Source organism: Syzygium oleosum, unplaced genomic scaffold (assembly GCF_021117445.2).
Source record: "Syzygium oleosum isolate NSW1041296 unplaced genomic scaffold, Sole_v2.1 Sole_v2.26, whole genome shotgun sequence".
Classification (NCBI taxonomy): Eukaryota; Viridiplantae; Streptophyta; class Magnoliopsida; order Myrtales; family Myrtaceae; genus Syzygium; species Syzygium oleosum.
In genome coordinates this window covers 1,639,091-1,646,782 of record NW_026607510.1, presented here as the reverse complement: position 1 = coordinate 1,646,782, position 7,692 = coordinate 1,639,091, and the positions used below count along the sequence as shown (strand labels likewise).

Sequence of the window (7,692 nt, the reverse complement as noted above, 5' to 3'; positions counted from 1 at the left end):
GTCCGTGTTGTCCATGAACATGTAGTGGTTGAGGGTTAGATGAAAGGGCAGGGGAAGAGGAGAGGGACGGGGATGAGGACGAGAAAGCGGAAGGGGCTGGTCTTCTTTGTGAAACCGCACCACGCATGTGACCTCCACGTTTATACTGACAAGTAAGAAGGTTAGACAAATATATTAAAAAATATGAACATGTATTAGGGATAGAAAATGACGTAAGTCATTTTGCTTACCATTTTGTTTTAGAGAGCAAGAAATAAACTTGAGAAAATGAAACAAACAGACTATCGCCTCTGATAAATAGCAATCTCTAGCCCTCGTCGGAGGAACCTATTGAAATTTTGACCACATCAGATTCCACGAAAAATAAAAGGAAGCATATTAAATGTGCAAAACGAATCACAACAAGTATCAAGTCTGATGCCACATTTGTGCAAATATATGCCCCGAATATCCCATTTCGCAAAGTTCTAGTACAGACCTAGAAAAAAGATCACAAATTACGTTCAACAAGCAAATTTGCCACGAATGCAACCCATTAATTTGTTCCCTGTTTAAGCTTCCTTTTACCTAAGTTTAGATCTTAGCAGAAAAATCATTAAAAAAAATCGACAACAGTGCAGGTCGTGCAAAATTAGCAGGTGTAGAAGCCAGATTTCATGAGAAATCTTGTCTGAATTAGCTATTCTGCAGGCGAAATGTAGAACTAGACCTCCTCCTCCTCTCTAAGCCTACCTTCTTTCCACTGACCCACAAAAACAAAACAAAAAAACAGCAACTAATTGCGCCCAACAATGCAAAGCACAATCCCTCCTCTGCAGAAGCAAATTCCAGCCAAAGACACAGCCGAGAACGCAATCCCACCCTCCGGAATCACGGCCGCGACCCCCCCTCCGGAATCACGGCCGCAACCCCACCCTCCGGAATCACGGCCGCGACCCCCCCTCCCCCCCGAAATCACGGCCGCGAGCCCCCCCTTGGAATCACGGCCGCGACACCATTTTATTCAAGGAATCGAGCTCGCTTACCTACCCCGCCGGGCTAGTTTCACTTGGACCGAGCTTCCCCTTCCTTCGTCCGAGTACACACGGAGAAGGTGTGGGAAGGAGGAGGAGGGAGGATTTAGTCCACCGGCGAGGTGTACGGCGAGGAGGCTGGCGTCGACGGCGAGGAGGACGGCGTCGACTCTGGGCGAACTCAACGGCGAGGTGGATGGCGAGGAGGACGGCGTCGACTCTGGGCGAACTCAACGGCGAGGTGGATGGCGAGGAGGACGGTGAGGGCGGCAACGGCGAGGAGGATGGCGTCGACTCTGGGTGAACTCGACGACGACGAGGACAGCGAGGTGGACGGCGATGAGGAGATTTGGTTGGGCTAAAATTACTCGGTAGAGGCGAGGTGGACGGCTGAAGAATATAAACATGTGTTTCTATTTTCGTCGCAAATTTGCCACGAATTTTGCCACAAAAGTCAAGTCTCGGCGCAAATATTGTACAATGTACAATTTTCGTGGCAAAATTCGTGGGAAACTTGCCACGAATTTCAAAAAAAGCCCGCGAAGCCGAACATCTTTATTTGCCACGAATTTTGCCACGAAATTCAAGTTTCGGGGCAAATATTACTATGTACTATTTTTGTGGCAAAATTCGTGGGAAATTTGCCACGAATTTTGCCACGAAATTCAAGTTTCCGGGCAATTATTGCACTATATACTATTTTCGTGGCAAAATTCGTAGGAAATTTCCCACGAATTTTGCCACGAAATTCAAATTTCCGGCGTTGGCGGGCTTTTTTTGAAATTCGTGGCAAAATTCGTGGGAAATTTCCCACGAATTTTGCCACGAATTTCAAAACCTCGGGGCAATAATTCTCCTATAAACTTGAAATTCGTGGCAAAATTCGTCGCAAATTTGCTACAAATTTTGCCACGAATATCAAGTTTCCGGGCAAATGTGACAAAGTACTATTTTCGTGGCATATATTACTATGTACTATTTTCGTGGCAAAATTCGTGGGAAATTTGCCACGAATTTTGCCACGAAATTCAAGTTTCCGGGCAATTATTGCACTATATACTATTTTCGTGGCAAAATTCGTGGGAAATATCCCACGAATTTTGCCACGAAATTCAAATTTCCGGCGTTGGCGGGCTTTTTTTGAAATTCGTGGCAAAATTCGTGGGAAATTTCCCACGAATTTTGCCACGAATTTCAAAACCTCGGGGCAATAATTCTCCTATATACTTGAAATTCGTGGCAAATTTGCCACGAATTTCAAGTTTCCTGGCAAATGTGACTATAAGTACTATTTTCGTGGCAAAATTCGTGGCAAATTTGCCACGAATTTTGCCACGAAATTCAAGTTTCGGGGCAAATATTACTATGTACTATTTTCGTGGCAAAATTCGTGGCAAATTTGCCACAAATTTTTCCACAAAATACAAGTTTCCGGGCAATTATTGCACTATATACTATTTTCATGCGACAAAATTGAAGTTTTTCGGCAAAACCGGCTTTTTTTGGATTTCGTGGCAATTATTGTACTATGTACTATTTTCGTGGCAAATTTGCCACGAATTTTGCCACAAAAATAAGGCCTCCGGCAGAGACAACCTTTTGTTGAAATTCATGGCTAAATTCGTGGGAAATTTGCCACGGAAATATAGTCGCGTGGCTTTTTCCCAACTATTTCAATTCCGTGGCTAAATCTGAGGCTAATTAGCCACGGATTCTAATAATAACAACAACAACAATAATAATTACGACAACAACAATAATGAAAATTATGACAACAACAAAAAACACATGTCGCAATAATAATAATAATTACACATAATTAGTAAAAAGTCTCAAAAATCATATTCGTCATCTTCATCTTCACCTTCATCTTCACCTTCATCTTCGTCTTCATCTCCGTCTTGATCTTTATCTTCTTCATGAGCATCATCTTCATCCTCATGTGAAATGTCCAGTGAGGGACGGAGCCCGACTTGATTTGAGGGCTGACCTGAGGCGTGTTGACGCGGGTCGTGTGAAAGAGTGAAATGTCCAGTGAGGAACGGAGCCCGGCTTGATTTGGGGGCTGACCTGAGGCATGTTGACGCGAGTCGTGTGAAAGTGTGAAAGGTCCAGTGAGGGACGGAGCCCGGCTTGATCGGAGGGCTGACCTGTGGGGTGTTGACCCAGGTCGTGGAAAGTTGATCGGCCACGCATGCGAATTGAGTGTGATTGAATTGAGTGAATGTACGTATGTATATGGCGCCCAAATGATAGCGATGTGTTGATAAGTTATTATGATATTCATGTGATTTGACTAATGTGCAGAGCTAGTATGGGAATCGTGGCGAGGTAAGTTTGTTGTGTGAAAATTGATTGTGTTGGCTGGTGAATTACACGTTAAACTCGTATGGGTACGTATTGGCATAGGTGGGGTATAGGTTGTCTACTTAATGAGATTTATCTCATCCCCCGTTGTTAAAATATTTTCAGGTTTGGAGTGACGGATAGTCGTCATGTGCGGTTCAGAGACCGGGAGTGACCTTGGGCATTTGATGCTTCGTCTCATCTTTGGGTGCCCCTCTCTTGTATAGTGTAGTAGGCTACCCAACTGCTGGTCCCTTTTGATGTTGTGTATTTGTGAATGTTGTAGTGCTACCCTTTGGTCATTATTTTATTGTTTGGGTTGTTTAAATTTCGCTTCTGCTTGCGTACGACTTTGGGTATTTCGTTTGGGTCGGCGACGCGTCCTGGGACGTCGCGTTCAATACGACCGTCGAAGGGGTGTCGCGAGCCCGTCGGGGTTCGGGGCGTGACACTTTATGCATGCATAAAATTAAGTGATTAAGTATAAATGCAAAATTATGGTTGAGGATAGAATTTGGGAGTGGTTGCTCGATAGAGTAGTGTTGAATATATGTCAAACTTGCATAGAGTAGAATAATGAAGAAGAGAAAGTTAAGTAGTTGTATATATAATGGAGTGTATATGAACTTATTCATAGGCTTTAAATTATGACAATTTAAGGTAACGAGATAATCATGATATCGATCACAATCAATCAGAGACATGTACTATCAAGGTATATATAGTCTCAAGAGATATGGAGAATCAAAATAAATATCCTAATTATCTCTAATAATAGTCTTGTTTGCTAAAATAATATAAAGTAGTACCCGGTTAAGTAGAAGCTACCAATATATTTAACCATTGTTTGGGGACAAAATAGATTACTATATTCTCTTACTTAAGGAGTTTTGAATGAATTTCATCCGCATGATTTGCAAACTTAATAGTATTTTAATCCTGCTACACTTAACAAGGGAGAATTTATGAATGAATTGTGACATTCCGAATTTCGGCCCATTTTTGGGATTTATAAAATGTGTAATTCGTCAGTGTGCTTATAGTAGAATCTCGTCCGGGAACTGATCACTCTCGTTTATTGTTTTAAAATTGAGATTTCGCTAGAATCACAATCGATCGAATTTGATCGTTATTTAGAGCCCAAATTTTGGTGTCGAATTTCTCGGAGTTCCGGGATGAATTTAATTGGACGGTGTCGATATTATTGTGGCCAGCGTCGATATTGCCAGGAATAGTGGAAAAGTGAATTTTTGACCGGGTGCGGATTTGGACTAGTAGACCTCCCTCGGGTAGTTTGATTTAATTAAATTTTAGGATTAATTTGGACCGTAGGATCGTTTTCAGATTTGAATTCTGGCCGTTGGATCGCACTCGATGGCATTGACTTTTGCGTTTTCTCTCTCTCTCTCCTCTGCGCCCGCGCCTCCCCCGCCCCCCCTGCCCGCACGTCCCTTCCGCCCACGTCTGCCATGTCGCGACCTAAAAATCAGGTTTTCCAATCTTAGGCTAATGGATTACTAGATCAATTAAATTAACTAACCTAGCTCGAGTTCTCCCAAACTCTACCAATTCGCAACTTAGGTCCAATTATGAGCATGCAAATATTTTCAATGGGAGCCGCCACTAATCATTTAAGGTAGGTTGATTAGAAACCTAAATAAAATAGCGGGAGTACTATTTTATTTCTACGAACCAGAGATTATAAATCCGGGGACTTGGTTACGCTAGATTACCCTAACGTCCTTTCGGTACCAATCTCAAGAAAAATGCTCAATTCGGCAATTTTGATGAATTCTGATTTAGAGTTCAAAGGTGCAAAATTTTTTTTGGTTTTTCTTTTTATGAATTTTTTTTTTGTATTTTTGATGCATTTTTAAATTTAAATTCAAGTCACAAATCTTTTAGTAGAAAGATTATAACCGCTAAATCTTTCGAATTAAGTTTCGATCTGAAGCTTGACAAATCGACCCTAAAAATTCGAAATACCCGCTATGGAAATAACTCTATCTAAAGCCTGATAGATAGACTTATTCCCATGTGTGCAGTTGCGGATTAGGAGATTTTCCTAACCGATCACATCTTGAAAAGATTTTGCTATCTTGAATATCTTGGATATATTCAAAAGATTTTGAAATTTTCAAAATCTATCCAAATTTGACAAGTAATACACATCCAAGATTTCCAAAGAATATTCAGTTAAATTGTAGTTTTTAAATTAAGCGAGGCACCCTTTTTTTTTAGATTTGATTTCATACGCAATAAAATCCTAGTTAGATAATGCTCTGATCACTCAAAATCACATTAGCATCAAATAACCCAATTTAGATAAATGAAATATGGAGACCAAATTTGGCTCGAGAAAATGACCTAGTTAGGATGATTCGCTTCCGAAACAGGACCGGCGGATGATGGCGGACTTGATGGTGGCTTCACTCCGCGGACACTCGCGAATTTGCTGGACGTTGCTGGAGTTCACACAAAATTGCTGACTTCACTGGTCAACCTGCAAATAATTTACCAAGGAATTCAAAGAACTTGTCCCAGGTTTGGTGGAGTATCACCCGGAGCCGTACACGATGAAACACAACGCTACAAACGCTGCAAAGGTGTAGAACAACAGCTTGGGTGGCAGTGGGTGATGCTCAATGGCTTCGCGGCACAGCAAGTTCGTCACCATTGGCTCAAACTGTTGCGGAACGGAGCAGCGCGTTCCCGACTGATTACTGGAGCAGAGACGTCATCGAGCGGCTAGGACTGGGCGTAGTCATTGGCTGGTCACGGTAGTGCAGAGGCGTCGGCGAACTGGATCAACGACGACACCACAAGAAAGGCAGCTCGCGATGGAACGAAGCAGCAAGCAGCGTTGTCGGTGCAGATGTTCGAGCCTGAGGTGGCTGGCTGTTCGTCAGTAAGGCTCGGCAAGGCTGCTTCGTCGTCGGACGGTGAACAGAAATGTCGTCAAGGTCAGTGTCAAGCGCGTAGGGGTAGATCAGAACAACTTGCCGTCGTGGAAAGAGCGGCGGTCAGCTGGTAAGGGGTGGCGCCGAAGAAGGAGTCTCGGCCAGAAGGTGTTTGGCCGAGAGACCTCTTCTCTCTCTAACCTCACGTACGTGTATCTCTCGTGTTTCTTGTGTGTGATCAGATCCCAAAAGAAAAGCCCCCCCTTGTTGACCGAGACCTCCCCCTTTTATATGCAAGACAACCTAGATTTTTTTCGGGAAAGGACGTGGTCAACTTTCCTTATGCAGAACGTATATTTTATTCCTTTCCTCCCTTAGAGTTATATCTTCCTTCTGATTATGGGCGCGGGGAGGTCTTCTTGGCAGCATACTCTTTCTTGTTTTGAGAAAGATATATTGCTGAAATATACGTCCTCACATGAATATTCCTTTCCCAGTTGCTCTTACTATTTTCCATTGACCGACAAAATCTTGCATATTTCCACAAATATCCGAAAAACAAAGTCTATGAAATCGTGGACATCTTCAGGAAATCATGAACGATATTTCTGCACAAGTGCCCAACCAAAAATATATTGACCGAAAATCATGCATCTATTCCGAAAATTCTTCATATCCCACGTGCGAAAGTTCCACCCATGATAATGAACGAGTTTGGAGAAACTTTTTATTCGTGGGCTTTTAACTAAGTCCATTCGCCATTGATTTAATGCAAATGCAACTATGTGAGCCTATTACTATAAATGCTCCTAAAATCTATATGCAGTTTAACTAATTAATTGTTTTTCTAGGGGCTGAGATCGATCCCTAATTTTTATGCAATGAATGACTAATTGGGTCTCCAAAATTTAGTTGTCAACAGCTGCCCCTCTTTGAGTGGAGGCTCGCAAAGGTTTCGCTCAAAGACTGAAACCTAAATTTAAACCATGCAAAATGATGAATGATCTTCTTCTAATTTTTTTTTGGGGGTTTTAATTCCAATTTTTCAAATGCAATGATGCGTGATATGCAAACAATAAGGAACGTATGCTAAGGCTTCTCACTTCATGAAGAGCGGTGAAAGAGCCTTACATACGGATCGCACAGAAAGCGCCCAAGTGAGGGAAAGCTTTATAATGCTGTGAACTCCTTCGATCTCCAAACTTCTAGTCCACTCAAAGTAAGGTTCTCAAGGTACAGGATTGCCTATCTGTTACCTGTAGTTTCCTACAGATGCGAAATAACGCATGATATGAAGAAAGAACTAAAAGGGACGTGTTGCCTATACCGCTGGGCAATCACGAAAAGGATCATGTCACATGTTCCATTGGGTGAGCATGAGGTTAGTTGTGCCACCTTTTCCACTGGGTGAACACGGAATGAGAAACTATGCC

At 42.4% G+C, this 7,692-nt stretch overlaps 1 long non-coding RNA gene across 1 annotated transcript; it reads right to left on the bottom strand.

The window, feature by feature from the left end:
* Positions 1-5,230: 5,230 nt before the first annotated feature.
* LOC130135028 (uncharacterized) lies at positions 5,231-6,714 on the bottom strand. Its single transcript, XR_008814520.1, has 2 exons — positions 5,933-6,714; positions 5,231-5,862 (listed from the first exon to the last, which is right to left on the bottom strand). It is a non-coding gene; the product is annotated as an uncharacterized LOC130135028 (long non-coding RNA).
* Positions 6,715-7,692: the final 978 nt, after the last annotated feature.